We start from the raw sequence: 17,367 nt of genomic DNA on the forward strand, positions 1-17,367 counted from the left end.
TGTTCCAGCTGCACCTAATCGAATCAACGGAATTATGCTATATTATATACAACGGAAATATGCTAATATTATAAACTACCACATGTCCAACTTTGTTTTCTTACCAGGAAGGAGCACCGGTTGATCGATATGGTTCATCAAAATGTACTCCTGTGTAGCGCAAGGGTAGAGCTCAACAGTTTCATCTTCGAGTGGCATTTCTACGTGGAATAGAGAAAAATTCGCAACTGGTTGTTGTTTTTCTCTCCTTTTGTGTAAAATCAACAGCATCAAGGTCAATCTGAATTCTCATTTCTTACACTTATTCATAATCTTGAATACATACCACTTGTACAGGCTGTCGTATCTTCCATTTCTGCAGTCTCACCGACTACTACATGACCTGTAAAACATTTACTACATGATCTCTCGTACGTGGCGTGATCTGAGAATTGGGATAGAAAGTGAGATGTAGTACCAGTGTATGAGTGTGACGGATCAATTACCATCAATTCATTTGCAACGGAGTACTCAACACTCACACTTGTGAATTCTGGGACTTCTGTGTGAAAGAATGACTCAGTTAATTATGGAAGTGACTTTTGTTCTTTGAATAACAGGCACTCGTGCTTGAATGCATGCACCCGCGGTGCAGTATGCTGTTTTCTCACCAAGATATGGTGCTGTGGGATCTTCGACAATGCACTCCTGTGCCGTAGAAGGCACGACAGCAACAACTTCATTCGGCCTTGGGATTTCTGTGTGTATGAACAGTACGAATTATTCGTGGCCGATAATTTTTCTTTTCGTCAAACGTCAAAATAAATCAACAGTCACACCACATTTACGCAGCTCTGCCAGATTCGCGGCCTGTCCGTTCGCGATTTATTATCGCGTTAATCCAATCTTTATTACCTGGTTCTTGTATGTCTGTCACGACAGCCTTTGGTAGCTTTTTGCCGGGTTTGCTTCCACTCTTGTTGCTTCCCGGTATCGTGGGTACGGCGTTCCATTTTAGAAGGCGTCTCCCGTCAGCCCTGTTTGGTTCAAACTGGCTGGGTTCAAAATGGTCCTGAAAAAAGAAACTAATTAAATCCTTACCGCAACTTCCTCAGTCTTGCTTGCGCGACACCACGTACCTGGCACAGCCTTGAATGCTCTGTCACCGTGAACCCCTTGCGATTCACGATTCGTAACCAATCCTGGAGACGAAGCTCATCCTTCTTTCCGAGGGGAAATCTGTAGAGTTTGTGTCCTCCAGCGTTGCTGTTTTTACAATATAGCGCCGCACAGCACGGCATATCGTAGCTTTCGGCACAAAACACAACTTCCAAAGAGGCCGCGTACGCCCGAAAAACGAGAGCCCCAAGATGTCTGCGTCCAGTCGCCAAGCTCCCGGCCACGTGACCCCCCGGAGCGAATGAACGCCCCTGGCGGCTTCTTGAATGGGGGAAAAGTGTGTCGATACTGTAAGCGTAGCTTATATAGTGACTGTAGCTGAGGCTTCTGACTCGCGTACTGTGCTTGCCACGTGTTACATTCAGGGGCGGATGCAGACCCTCGGTTTTGGTGGGGCGGGGCGGTTTCTTTGTCGGAGCGCGTAGTGAGGGAGGGGGGAGAGGGAAGTCCAATGGCGACAGGAAGGGGGAGACTTCCCTCTCCGATGGGGAGAGGGCGAATCGCCCTCCCCTTGGACCCGCCACTGCACTCTTAAAAATGAACTTCACCACATAGCACGCTCCTAGCCAACCATCACCCCGATTGACAACGTTCTCGCCCTAGATTTGTTGAAAACGGGAGGATGAGCCTATTTTGTGCCGTGCATAATAGGAACAAAATAGGCTCCTCCTCCCGTTTTCAACAAATCAGGGGCGAGAACGTTGTCATTCGGGATGATGGTTGGCTAGGAGCGTGCTATGTGGTGAAGTTCATTTTTAAGGGTGTGGTTACATTCGATTACATATACAGCGTTAGAGGAGTCGCAATCTAGATCAGCGTTGATCTTGACGTGAAAATCGAATTTTATGCACTTGTCTGATGTTTGACTTGATGAGTTTATGCTCTTGACTGACCCAAAATGGGGATCATACGCAATATTTTGTTAGTGGCGTAACTGACAGTTTATCCCGTGATATGACATCACTAAACTAGATGGCGAGTGACTTCAGTGGCGTTAAATACCAAATAATTTTACCGGAGCACGTCTGAAAGATCTGCAAAACGTTGTTCATTTTGATTGTTAAATCTGGGAGGCATTTCCCTTGCAGGAATAAACTGGTATCATCAGCATAAGCTACTATCTTAAGGCTGCGATCCCATTCCTTCCGTGATAACACAAGTTTCCGCGGGAAGGTTCAGCCGCTCATAATTGCCCGTACTTAAAGAAACTGATGCGATTAGAAAGTAGCTTTCCCTCGATAGGCTTGTACGTTCTGCGTTTTCTGCTAAGCCTATGATAACGATTTCAAAAAGCTGGGTACATAGCCGGGGAAAATATGCTTGCTGTTTTCTGTAACCAACATTTGGCGGAAAGAAATCAGGATATTAGGGACGCTTTTTTGTGCGTCGTTAGCTTTATCACTTCAGAAGGCACATACGTGGCGATATTTATGGTATACGTTAGTATACCATAAGTACGCAATAAATGGGAATTAAATGAAATTAAAGACTAGTCACTTAACCTGCACTTACCCTCGGTGATTAAAAGGTAATTTAAAGTAATTGAGGTTACTTAGACGTTGATGAAATGGACCTTGATATAGTAATTGAAAGTGTCGAACCGAAATTCAAGTGCAGACCGCGAGTGGAAAACCGGAAGTCGAGTTGAACCGGAAATGGATACCTGAAGTCAAGAATAGACGAGAAGTGGACAACCGGAAGTCGGGTTTAGACCGGAAAAAGCGCTTGGTGTGAACACATTTCTCTCGCATTTACCACTATATCGCCACGAAATGTTTATGAAAAAAATGTGCACCACATAAACACAGTGTTTCAACAACCCCTTTTGCACTTGAGGGAGTGTACATTACTAAGTGGGAAACTCGTGCTTCATAAAGAAAGCTTCGCTATTGGTTTATCATACTGTATCTATACTTGTAGAGCGATATTCGCCGGATACTCATTTTTGGAGATGCTGCAGGCATAGGCCTGGTGCATATATTTTTAGTTACGTGTATTTTTATTTCTTTTAACAGCGTCGACGTCGTTTCGGTTTGAAATATCTGTCATCTCAGAGTCATCCTTGGGCACAGGCTCCTTTTTATAGCTGTTTTTACTCTCATACGTGAATGTTCCTATACACCGGCCATTTCTATTCGTTTTCGTAAGCACGTGACCGCTACGCATGCCGCCTCACTGGTAGAGCTGCATCAGAGCCCGATGGTCAAGTTTCGTATTTTCATTGCATTCGTATGGATGCAAACTTCCGGTTTCTTACATTGGGTTCATTGTGTCCTGGTTATTTGCTCTGGCTCCCCTCGTCTTTATTATTCGCAGCTAAGATGCATCTTGGGTACAACAAAATAAAAATGAAATGACAAGTGTCAGAACAATTTTCGTTATTTTGACAGGCGTCGTTGCTAAGTGCTAATTAGCCTTATGCACCACATTAACCGAATATTTATAAAGCTACTGTGCAACACACAATCTTCACCAAGCTGCATGATTTCTGCGATGAAGACGTGCAACAAAAGCATGCGTTCTCCTTACTCATTCGTTTAGCCATTGTCATTTTCGTGTAACATCCTTACTTATGTTACTTTGTTGCAGCGAACAATAGCATTCAGCGTGAAATATCATTCGATAGAAATGAAGTTCAATTTCCCTTGCGATGAGGATATAACATGCTCATAGAAGAATACCAATTGTTTAATATTATTCGCTACTGTGTCATTTCACAATGAATGGAGGCCGGATATTGAGAAAGTATGCCTCACCCTGCAGGTGTTGCTCAGAGCTACTCCTCTTGCGCGATTATAAAGTTTACAGATTAATTACAGCAACTTTTCTGATTCTTTTGTGTGTAGAGGTTAACGCGCTCCTACTAAACTGTATCACAGATATAGCGCATGTTTCATCCAGGTAATTGAATGCACTGACAAAAACCGAATTTCATTAAGTCACACATTAGAAAGTCAATTTTCTGCAATTGCTGTTATCAATCAGTACTCTGGACACCTAGTCTATGTCGCCTTGCTGCTCCTTGCGTTTTTTTAAGTTTTGCGTCTTAAGTTTTCGTTTTTCATACGCTTACTCTAAAAAGAACTACACTACACTCTTAGAAATGAACTTCACCACATAGCACGCTCCTAGCCAGCCGTCATCCCGAATGACAACGTTCTCGCCCCTGATTTGTTGAAAACGGGAGGCGGAGCCTATTCTGTGCTGTGCATAATGGCCCAAAATAGGCTCCGCCTCTCGTTTTCAACAAATCTAGGGCGAGAACGTTGTCATTCGGGACGGTGGTTGGCTAGGAGCGTGCTATGTGGTGAAGTTCATTTTTAAGAGTGTACTCTGGGAAACGTGTCTGTCTTTATTAATTTAATATGATGACTTACTCTGTACATATGTCATTAGTAAGACGTTTCATAGGCGAGGTGCTTCGATATAAATTTTGCATTCATTCTTTCGACACATGCAATGACTACTCGTGTGTTTGCTTGCACTTCAAAATTTGATACGAAGTCCAGCCATCCGCTTTGGCGTCAGAAGCCTGGAGGGACGTCGCTATTTAGGAAAGCATATAGATATAGGATATAGAAATGAATTTCACCACATAGCACGCTCCTAGCCAACCATCATCCCGAATGGCTACGTTCTAGCCCCTGATTTGTTGAAAACGGGAGGAGGAGCCTATTTTGTGTCCATTTTGCACGGCACAAAATAGGCTCCTCCCCCGTTTTCAACCAATCTAGAGCGAGAACGTTGTCATTCGTGGTGATGGTTCGCTAGTAGCGTGCTATGTGGTGAAGTTCATTTTTAAGAGTGTAGCTTCGAGCTCGCTACGTTTGTTGATATGGGAAATACAACTTGAGTCGAAGGAATAACAGTAAGGCTGTCTATTAACAGCCTGTAATACATCGCTTAGTCGAACACCAGGCATCCGTTACTTCATCACGATGGTGCCTTCAGGGTTTTCATGTGATTTGCGATGCCAACATGAGAAGGTATAAGAGACGTGAGAAGAAAGAAAGAAGGAAAGGAAGAAGAGGGGAGGGGAGCAGTCCAGATAACGCTGTCTGACCATCCATCCGAGGCTGCTTTCCTCGAGTCTTCTTGTGAATTTTATTTCCAAAAATCTGAACAGTTGAATGGTTCGTCAAACGTCATTCTATGAGCATCTTATATGGAAGCCGCACGTACATCAGGTACAGTGTATGACCTGTTGCAGACCTGTTGAAGTGTTATGCGGATATTCTCGCTTCATGCCGTCGTGGGTTGAACTGAGACTCTATTTCTCAAATATACGTACTGTAATCTTATATGGGTGGCTAGAAGTACATGGTCACCAAAATATCTTAGGTTATGCAAAGGAAAGCGATACATGTAATAGAAAATGTACATTACCGTGATCCGTGACCGGCTTGTTTACTTGTGTGAGAGACACAAAATATTACATGCTTATTCTATATTTGATTGCAATTGTTGTGATTTGACACTGAATTGAAGATTTAATTCAGTTCCTTTGACTAATGAAGAAACAAAGCATCTGAAGGAACGACTTAGAACCTGAAGAAAGCTTGCGTTTATTGGTGGGATGTCGTCGCCCTTCATGTCTTTACGTCATCGTTTATGTTCTTTACCCTCCCCCTCTGTCAGCGGCCTTCCCCCTGGAACAATTAGAAACGAGTGGGTAGTGGTCTTAATAATAATAAAAAGTACACGCCGAAAACTCCACCCGTCTGCTCAAATAAACAATTTTAGAATGCATGTGCCTAAAATTCAAATTCGCGCCTTTAATATTTTTAATAATTTAATAATAATTTAAATAATGTTTAATAATAATTTTTAATGAAAAAAATCGCGCTTGCTTTGTATTGAGAAACGACATGCACTCCGAGAGAAACTCGTGCCCTTCAGGCACCAGAAGATGGAAGAGCCATCTTTAGAAAGGGCTACCGAAAAGATAGGGCTACCGGCAGAATGGGTAGAATGGAGCAGAACAAGGCCATAGAGCTAATAATATGAAAAATTACAGAAAAATATAATATGAGAAGAACGTGGTTTTCTTGTGATTTCTTGATTTTTGCTATAGTACTCCCTCTCTGCCAAGTTGGCGGCGCTGTTGTACCATCTGACGTCATTTATTTGTTAATAGGGATAGGTCTATTCACTGAGCAATTCTAGCGAAGTAACTGATGTCTTCACAGGAACCTTATAATGGCGGTATCCGCTAACGCCAGTAAGGGAAAATGCTCGACTGAAACGGTAGGTAAAATGTCAATATCTTCTCGGGACCCAAGATGCCAATGTCGATTAGGGAAATTTTCGTTCTGACGGTTGGCGTTCCAGCTAAATTTTAAATGGGTAAATCACTTTATTGCGCCCAAGAGATCTGGTATCTACGTAAGGTAGGAAATAAGTAAGTCAACATAAAAATTGAGATACTGGTCCCATTGCTGAAACGTCATTCCGTAGAGTCATTGCTATGCAATTCATGTAATGTAGCCATCTCCTCTAGAAGTGAGTGAACGTCACACGCGAAAATGGGTTCAAGTTAACTTCATTTATTGATTTTTTACTCTCCTACAATTCTATGCGTTGGCATGTAATTCAATTTATTTCTCAACATTAGCCTGTTGATTTTTACTGAATTGAGGTGAGATGTGTCGGCAAAGGCAAGGAAAAACAAGATCATGGACGAGATCTTGCCGGTTCCATAAAATAGGTATCGATGAATTTATGGTCGCGGGGGCCATCAAGACATGTTTGCTGAGCAGTATCTAACATCCGTTTACTGTTAAAGGTGAGCCTCTGCTTGATATAACCCAGTATTTACGGTATTACAGCTCACCGATGACACAACAGGAAGTAGGGTGCGATGTACATGAAATAACTGATCAGTTGCCGCCTGCGGCGATCCCATCGTATGAATGTGTGTGTGAGTGAGCAAAAATGTGAGAGTGAAAGGAGGATCAGTGAGAGAGAGTGGCTGGTTTGTCCCTTCAGATGACGCACCCTGGAAGTCGCTGAGAAGGCGTGTTAGCTTAGCTCAATTGGTAGAGCCGTGGACCGGCAATCCAGAAGGTGTGGGTTCGAGTCCTACAGCTGGATAACCTTTTCAGTGACTTTCATCTTTCATCGTTAGGGTGCGATGACATGTTTTTAGACAGTTCACAGAATCAGATACGTGAGACATCTATTCCAAAGTAAAGCTGTTGATGTGACTTTGGCAGTGCACAGTAATATGCGTTGAATGGTGTAGGGTATATATCGTCTGTTTTCCTTCCCAATATCTTACCGAATCATGAGCTCTGCTGACAAACTGCTTGCCGGTCCCGTATCAGTCAGGTGGCAACCGAGCTGGTTATAACGATTCATGGCAGCAAAGCCCCTATGACCAGGGATAGAGTCACTGAATAGCTTCAGAGTACTGCAACTGATGTAAAATTGCGTGTTCCACTCCAGGGGGCGCCGTGTGGGGGCACCATTTTTGGGTACGTTAAGTTCGTCTGCTATGTTATTGACGAATCCACTCTGCACACATTTGTTCTTTCTCTTTATTCGTCCACGCTTTTGCGTCTTCCTTGACGGCAATGTATCAAGACCCTCTAAACAAAATCGCAGTGCTGTTACGGTCAATGTGCTGTAATTTGGGAAGTGAAATAAGTATTCTACAGCATACGGTCATTTTGCCTGGGCGCAAAAAACTGCACTCTAAAAAATAAACTTCACCGCATAACACGCTCCTAGCCAACCATCATCACGAATGAAGTCGGTCGCTCCCCTGATTTGTTGAAAACGGAAGGCGTATCGATTTTTGGTTTCTGTTTCACGCTACATAATTGGTGCAAAAAAGGCGTACGCCTCGTACCTTCAAGAAATCAGGCACGAGAGCGATGTCACTAGAATGATCGTTGGCTACACTCTTAAAAATGAACTTCACCACATAGCACGCTCCTAGCCAACCACCATCCCGAATGACAACGTTCTCGCCCTAGATTTGTTGAAAACGGGAGGAGGAGCCTATTTTGTGCCATTATGCACGGCACAAAATAGGCTCCTCCTCCCGTTCATTCGGGATGGTGGTTTGCTAGGAGCGTGCTATGTGGTGAAGTTCATTTTTAAGAGTGTAGGAGCGTGCTTTGCGGTGAAGTTCTTTTTCAAGAGTGTGCGGTTCAACTGACGTGTCAGCAAAATGGCTCCGCGTTACATATTTTGCCCAATGGGAGAGCGGCGCTGTCAATGCTGCCAGACGTCTGTTAGCATGGTACCGGCTAAAAGGTACGCAATACTCTGAGCGAGGTCATGCAGTATCAAAGAGCTCTATACAAAATCGCTCGTGCTGTTACGGTCAACGGGCTTCAATTTTCCGAATGAAATAAGTTTGCCGAAGCATACGGTCGTGTTCCTGCCAAGAAAAAAAAAATGCACTCTAAAAAATAAACATCACCGCATAACACGCTCCTAGCCAACCATCATCACGAATGACGTCGGTCGCTCCCCTGATTTGTTGAAAACGGAAGACGTATAGATTTTTGGTTTCTGTTTTACGCTACATAATTGGTGCAAAAAAGGCGTACGCCTCCTACCTTCAAGAAGTCAGGCGCGAGAGCGATGTCACTAGAAATGATCGTTGGCAAGGAGCGTGCTTTGCGGTGAAGTTCTTTTTTAAGAGAGTGCGGTTCAACTGACGTGTCAACAAAATGGCTCCGCGTTACATATTTTGCCCAATGGGAGAGCGGCGCTGTCAATGCTGCCAGACGTCTGTTAGCATGGTACCGGCGAAAAGGTACGCAATACTCTGAGCGAGGTCATGCAGTATCAAAGAGCTCTATACAAAATCGCTCGTGCTGTTACGGTCAACGGGCTTCAATTTTCCGAATGAAATAAGTTTGCCGAAGCATACGGTCGTGTTCCTGGCAAGAAAAAAAAATTGCACTCTAAAAAATAAACATCACCGCATAACACGCTCCTAGCCAACCATCATCACGAATGACGTCGGTCGCTCCCCTGATTTGTTGAAAACGGAAGGCGTATAAATTTTTGGTTTCTGTTTTACGCTACATAATTGGTGCAAAAAAGGCGTACGCCTCGTACCTTCAAGAAGTCAGGCGCGAGAGCGATGTCACTAGAAATGATCGTTGGCAAGGAGCGTGCTTTGCGGTGAAGTTCTTTTTTAAGAGAGTGCGGTTCAACTGACGTGTCAACAAAATGGCTCCGCGTTACATATTTTGCCCAATGGGAGAGCGGCGCTGTCAATGTTGCCAGACGTCTGTTAGCATGGTACCGGCGAAAAGGTACGCAATACTCTGAGCGAGGTCATGCAGTATCAAAGAGCTCTATACAAAATCGCTCGTGCTGTTACGGTCAACGGGCTTCAATTTTCCGAATGAAATAAGTTTGCCGAAGCATACGGTCGTGTTCCTGGCAAGAAAAAAAAATTGCACTCTAAAAAATAAACATCACCGCATAACACGCTCCTAGCCAACCATCATCACGAATGACGTCGGTCGCTCCCCTGATTTGTTGAAAACGGAAGGCGTATAGATTTTTGGTTTCTGTTTTACGCTACATAATTGGTGCAAAAAAGGCGTACGCCTCCTACCTTCAAGAAGTCAGGCGCGAGAGCGATGTCACTAGAAATGATCGTTGGCAAGGAGCGTGCTTTGCGGTGAAGTTCTTTTTTAAGAGAGTGCGGTTCAACTGACGTGTCCACAAAATGGCTCCGCGTTACATATTTTGCCCAATGGGAGAGCGGCGCTGTCAATGCTGCCAGACGTCTGTTAGCATGGTACCGGCGAAAAGGTACGCAATACTCTGAGCGAGGTCATGCAGTATCAAAGAGCTCTAAACAAAATCGCTCGTGCTGTTACGGTCAACGGGCTTCAATTTTCCGAATGAAATAAGTTTGCCGAAGCATACGGTCGTCTTCCTGGCAAGAAAAAAAAACTGCACTCTTAACAAGAAGCTTCACCGCATAACACGCTCCTAGCCAACCATCATCACGAATGACATCGGTCGCTCCCCTGATTTGTTGAAAACGGAAGGCGTATACCTTTTTTGTTCCTCTTTTACGCTACATAATTGGTGCAAAAATGTCGTACACCTCGTATCTTCAACAAGTCAGGCGCGAGAACGATGTCACTAGAAATGATCGTTGGCAAGGAGCGTGCTTTGCGGTGAAGTTCTTTTTCAAGAGTGTGCGGTTCAACTGACGTGTCAACAAAATGGCGCCGAGTTATAGATTTTGAAGAATGGGAGAGCGGTGCTGTCAATGTTGCCAGACGTCTGTCGGCATGCCGTCAGGGAAAAAGAAACGCAATACTCTGAGCGAAGCCATTGAGTAACTCTAACAGGGGACAAAACGGGACACACACGCGAGCACCATTGCGCGTGCGTCCCTCGTCGGGGTTGTGCATCCTCGTGTAGACCTCCACGAGTTCCCTTTTAAACCTGCTCATGCTTTCACAAAAGGAATGCTACGAAATATAACATCCTCTGTTTTCCAATCCAGTGTAACTTTGAGAGCGGCTGTGGCGAAAAAAAAAAGCATTTGCTACTTAACTCCAGGAGAAGAAATTAGGTGCATCTACTTCAATCCAGAAGATGACGCAAACTACGAGTACGGACACTGAGTTAGACATGTATACAGTCAACCCTCGATTTATGAACCTTCGATTTATGAATTCCCTCGTTTTATGAACAGGAGCACGAGGAACCAAACTTTTTACATGCATTCTTCCCTCGTTTTATGAACCTCGATATCCGAATAATGAATGGAATTTCTGGGAACCAACTAGGAGTTGCCCATCGTTTTTGCCCTCAATTTATGAATGGATCGTTCATAGGTGAACAGAAACGTTCGAAGGGATTATTCCGTGGTCTTATGAATGACTCATGAATGGACAAAACGTTTTCCAGGTATTGCACCCTCGGTTCTTAACCCCTCGAAATCCGAACAAGAGCGGGTTTTCCGGGGTCGCACAAGGGGCGACCAAGTGTTCCTGACCTCAGTTGATGAATAAGGTGGTCGCTGTCACCCAGAGATTAATAAATGGAGGTTAAAAATCCCGGAGGAAATCCGAGACCAGTCCAGTGCGAATGTGGTGACATCTCTTATTTCCAAGATTGACACAGCGGAAGGCATGGTCCAAAGCAAAATTAAACAATTTAGTATTGCATAATAAACAGAGTGTGAATGCGCTAACGTCTGTTTTTTTTTTGTGAGATTGATACAGCAGAAGGCATGGTCAAAAGCAAAATTACACAATATATGACATTATAAACACAATCCCAACTCTGAAATACTGTTGCATTTGCTCGATAGTACTCACGATAGTAACTGAATTTTCGATTTATGAATCCCTCGATTTATGAACGATTTTTCGGGGAACCGAGGGAGTTCATAAATCGAGGGTTGACTGTACTCCGATAATGTATGCATGAATAAGATGGTATAAACGGGCCGTCTCGCTGACCTTTCCTCCTTTTCTCTTTATTGCGCTAAACATATCCCCCCTCACGGTTGCTTCTACTGCATTCTGCAGATTTCTGTTGGCGAATGCTGTAACCGACCTAGCAGGTACGGCGCTTGTTAAGCTATTCCTATGCGACTAACGCTGCATTGTAGTCCACTTAGGCTTCTTTTGAGCTCCTCAAAAATAAAGAAATAAAAGGTTGGATTGAATTGAATTGCTTTCCACTGAATCACACCCGCGCCACATCCGACCCTTGCCCTTGCGGTGGCCTATACGCCGGCTATGTGCTGGGAATCGTTCGCAAACTTGTGTGAGGGGCACCATCACAGTCTCCAGTCTCAAGGTGTTAACAGAACAGTGCTGAGGAGATGAAGGTTTGGATAGAGGACTCTAATGATGCTGGTGGTGGTGGTGGTGAAATCTTCCGGTATCCCGTCTTTCGGATCGTGCAGTATGTAGCCACACAAGCGTCTGCAGGCTCATCTTATGTGTAAACCTGTTCCCAATTCATAGGTCAACAACAACTGGGGAGGACAAGGGCATCAGCAATTTAATGTTCCGTTATCTACTCTATTTGAACCATGGACGCATCTACCGATGAACACTAATCAAAAGGAAACCATAACCAGAAATCTGATGAATCGAGATTATTGCACCGGAGCCAACAGGCGTCGACTTCCTCATCAACTAAGGTGTGTGGTTCTAAGGCATGTGTGCATGGAATACCATGCTTCCCAGTCTACAAAGCAAAACACACTGGACTTTGGAGCAGCTGGGCGACGATGGTCCTGTAAAGGAGCTGTAGGTGCAATGTTAGCAAACGGGTTGTTTCTTATTTTACGGTTTATCAACAAAGCATCTGCTATAAAATTAGCGCACTGGTATCTTTCCCCAAGACGGAATTGCAGTTACTTATAATGGCGTCAATAATAACGTGAGAGCACACACTAGAGGCGCTTATGTTATGTCCCTCAGAGATGTTCGAAGCGGGCATGACGTCACAGAGCTGGCTCTAGGTGTAGAGGAACTGGCCCGGATCCGACAGCTCTGCGTTTAGAGTTTCGCTCAGGGACACCTTAGAGGACGCACACCAGGACCTTCCCACAATTCCTGAGCAAGAAGAGCGTGGTGCACACACGCCCGTCGTGCGATACCGATTCTTGACGTTACTGCGCAACCACGTCGTCGTTCGGGCTTGGTCACGTATGGATTTTTTCGCCCTCGGTTTCCCCGAACCGGGTTATATCCGGATTTATGACGTACTTCCACCCATCTCGGACTCAGCTCTGAGTGAATAAACCAAAGCGCATTATACAGAGTTTTCCCGTGGACGCCGCCATATTGAACGCGCAGCGCCGTCTGGCGAGGGGAGCACTCTTTACGTCATGTGCCAGAGAGAAGGAACGCACGCAGGCCATATGCTTCTTCTCTGATATCGCTTTCCTCCGTGTTGGAGTGCATGAGCGCTGGGTGTGAGGCTGTGGCTGGAAAACGGTGCATAAAGACCACATTTCATTGCGAGCATTACTGAAAAAATTTCCCACGCTTCACTTTGGACCAGCTCCCGTGGCGTAGTGTTTAGGATGACCGTTTCTACGCCGAGACTGGGAAGTGACGCTGGTTCGAATCGTCGCACCGGCAGCGTGATGTCTGTGGTTGTCCGGCGGGCTTTCCAGACGAGTGCCGGCACAGTTCCCCTTGAAGTCGGCCCAGGACGCATACTAACCCCCCTGTCCCCCACTCATTCTTGCTGTCCCTTCTCAATCTGTACAACAACTTTATTTCAAGATGACGAATGGCGAGTTTCATCGCCGGCGGCGATACTCTACCCCATTGCTGGTGGTTCCTGTACGCCGCTCATAGTCACAGTTGCTTCGCGGCGCTAACACAGAAATTAAAAAAAAAGAAACAGCGTTGGTGACGTATACAGTTCTGTTACAAGGCGACACTGGCGATGAAACTCGCCACTCATCATCATTTAACTACAACATTTCACGATAAAATCGCTAAAATAACATTGAGACTACAGAGGCTACTACACGGATAGCGCACTAGCAACAGTTTATTCAAATTTGGATACGCAGCTTAAAATCCCTCACAAACTCCTTTTCGTTTTCACGTTGAAGGAAAGAGAATTTGTGATGGGTTTTAAGCCGCGTGTTCGTTTGGAATAAACTGTTGTTAGCGCGCTGTCCGTGTGGGTCGTCTCGTCTTCGTCGTCTGTGTTATTCTAGCGATTTTATCCGGGTGCGGCAATACGAACAGGTTCAAGCTGACACGTTGTGTGCTTGCACTTTTACAACAAATTTAAAAAGTGTTAATGAAACGCCTAGAACGTACCTAAATGCGCAAAAAAAAAACTTTTTATCACCCTTCAATAATTTGTTCAGAGTTTCGACAGAGACACACGAACTATAGCAGGCCGAAATGCACACAAAGGCAGTTAATATAACTATTAAGGTCAACCATGACGTCTGCTGAACAAGAATGTGATTCTTCCACTCAAATATCTATACTATCAAGATACTAAGCTACTAAGATAATTCAGTGTAGGTATGTTTTCCTTATGATAGAGAAAGTTGGCGACTGCATGCTTCTAGTCGGACTTGTACTTCTAACTTCGGAAAGGTGCCGAAAATCTGGATAAGCCAAGCGAGTACGCGCAAGGTGAAACGCGACACAACTTGACTTGCACTCAGGAACTGCATTAAAAAATACTTTGTAATATACAAGTTGAGTACAGGCACATGCACTTGTTGCCCCACGAGGAATATATCCGTAAATTCGATGGTGCGAGGTACCGTTCGGTAACGAGGAGAAAATAAAAACAATTTCTTGGCTATCGAGCACACAAGCACAAATGCATTGGATATAAACACAGAGAAGACAACCCGATGAAAACCCGAAATCAACCTGGTACTTCTCGCTGTGAATGACACAATCAGGGTTTCGCTCTCAATTTTCTTCTTGCGGGTGTTGAAGCTCGCTAGATGGACGAGTGCATGATGACAGAACAGGTTCCAACTGCCATGCACATTGACATCAAATGCATTCATATCGAAAGGTTTAGTGAACTGCTGTGATAGCCTTCGTGAAATATTAGGGGGGTATGGCAATGCTGGTGAAATGCCTATACAGAGCCATTCTTGCTTCGCAGGAGTTTTCATATGTAACATGCGGGACACAAAGCACATTCATCTGTATTATAGAGAAACAATGTCTAATCTGAGATATTTGGAAAGATATGCGTGCCATATCTTTTGTTTTAGCTGCTGGTATATCACATTTTCCCGCAGCCTCAAGTGTAGGCCTCTCCAACACAGACTTCAACTGCCATCCCATCCGCGTCGCGAATGTGACAGCTTAACCAGCTGCTGTCAACAGGTCCCAATTAACCACGAAGTAAATCAAGACAGCAACTTCGTCTCACGAGTTCATTGACTCCGTGAACTACATCTGTTCCTGGCACATGCAAGGCATTTTATTTGCACAACTGTTTGGCGCTGCAAGCATGATCACTACAGAAAGGTAGTGCGCAAAGCTTGCGACACGTGTACAGGGTGTTCTCGTCTCCTTAGGGGGATTATTCTAGAGATTGGACGAATTCAAAATTCTTCGAATCCGAATCCGAACCAAGGAAGGTTCTACGAATGTTACGAATCTCGAATCTTTCGAATCATTTCTTTAGAAAGAGTCTAAAAAGCAAAAAAAAAAAAAAAAAATTCCTAGTGAAAAGTGTTTCCAAGCAGAATATGATACCTAACAAGTTAAATGATGCTTCAGTTTCAGGAGAAAATACACCAATATAGTTCTTCTTAAACGTAATTTATTTAAGTTGTTGTTCATCGACTACAAGAAACGCATAAATTCTCGAGTCTGAATTATTTCCATAAAACTAAGCAACAAGCAAAAGCAAAACCATGTTACTTTTAAACTTGCAATGTAACTGTTCCTGCCTGAAATCTTTCAGAAGAGAGCAATGTAAACAAACAAACAAACAAACAAACAAACAAACAAGAAAACACCTGTCGGTCAATAAGGCTTTTGGCGGACTCCGGAGGCGCCAATTTGAAAAAAAGAAAGAAAGAAACGTGGTTGATGGATTCGAAAGATTCGATTCGCCGTTTTGGGTACTGGGATTCGGATTCACAAATCTCGAATCCCTGTCTAGGATTCGAGGATTCGCGGATTCGGTTGCGGTTCGCGGGCGTCCCTAATTATTACATTCGTCTGGTTCGTTTTGTACGACGCAGGCGACATGTCATGTTTTCTAAAACCTATTAAAATTGAAAAGAATACTTCCAGAAATACATAATGCGATCATGAAATCATGTACAACGACGATAGTCGGCATGATGAAAGCAAATGAGTGATAAATTTCATCGATACGCAACATGATGAGAAACGACAATAAATGACGACTGCGGCGCTCATGATTTTGAAGATAAAAATATTTGCAGCTCGGATTGGCGACTTGGCTCGCGAACATAATCTGGAACACATGGATGATATGGCAGTGACATATTGGATAGCAATGCATTGTGTTGCGGCGCGAAATACCCTAAAACACTTTTCAACGAACGTGCGTGGAACGTATAGTAATTTTGCCTACAACACTAGATTTCAAAACACTGGGCAAGAAAGCACGTCCAAGGAATGATAATTTTTTTACAATTTACTGCACAGACAGAACGCCAGAGCGGGCTTGCACGAAACAGTTTGAGGACACTCCGGGACGCTCCTCGGCACTTTCCTTCCTCTGTCATGTCCTCAAGCGGAACAGTGGCTTGCACGAAACAAGTTGAGGACCGTAGCCATGAGGAAGGTAGAACGGTAGCGCCGAAACGGCTGAGGAAGCTATTAGCTCTCTCAACGCTATTTCTACCGTCCTTTACGCTAGCACTAACATGAATCGAATGGATCGCGTTGTGAGGCTGCGACGTCGTCATCGGCTTGCGCTCTCATTGTCGCGGCAGCGAGTATACCGAGACCACAAAAATCATTTGGACTGTCTAGACGAGGATCAGCTGCAACGGGCGTTCCGGTTTACGAGGGATGGAATACTTTTCATAACATCCCTTCACCACTCCCGACATCGAGCCTACACTGTTATTCAAAAAGTTTTCTAATGGAGTGAAAAAGGTAGATTTCCCATTTCTACTCTTTTCACATCAGATATACACCTCACAAGAGGAGAAAAGATGATCATCTACCCGTTCGTTTAAGAGGAAGGCGTATTAGAGGTTAACGAACCTCGCGGAGAAGCGGTAACGCATGCATCACTTCTTCTTACACCTTCTCTCCTCGACGGGTCCGCCACCGTGCACTTTCATCCGCGCATGTACGACACATTGTTGCCAATATTTTTAAACGTTTAAACATATTAAATTTCAAATATACATTTCCGTTATGATATAAAATAGGTGAACTCTGTCTCTCGTTAATCGCCACCAACGCAAGCAAATTATTTGTGGACATCTTTGATTCTGCAGCACTCTTGTACCCTTACGCATACCTTTCACTTCGGTCTGGAATGTGGCGAACGCAGGGACGCAGGTTTGTGTTCGGTCGTTCACAAAGTTTTCACTGTGGCTGATACGTTGAAGATCGTATGTGTGAAGCTCAGGGTTATCATGGAATTGATACTTTTCGGAAGAGTTCTTCGGACTGAATGCATTCGGTAGTAGATGGACCCACGGCCGTGAGGAATGTTCTTGAACACGGTAAGGCTTAACAAAACTGTTTCATA

The sequence above is a fragment of the Ornithodoros turicata genome, chromosome 1, assembly GCF_037126465.1.
Source record: "Ornithodoros turicata isolate Travis chromosome 1, ASM3712646v1, whole genome shotgun sequence".
In the NCBI taxonomy this organism is placed as follows: domain Eukaryota; kingdom Metazoa; phylum Arthropoda; class Arachnida; order Ixodida; family Argasidae; genus Ornithodoros; species Ornithodoros turicata.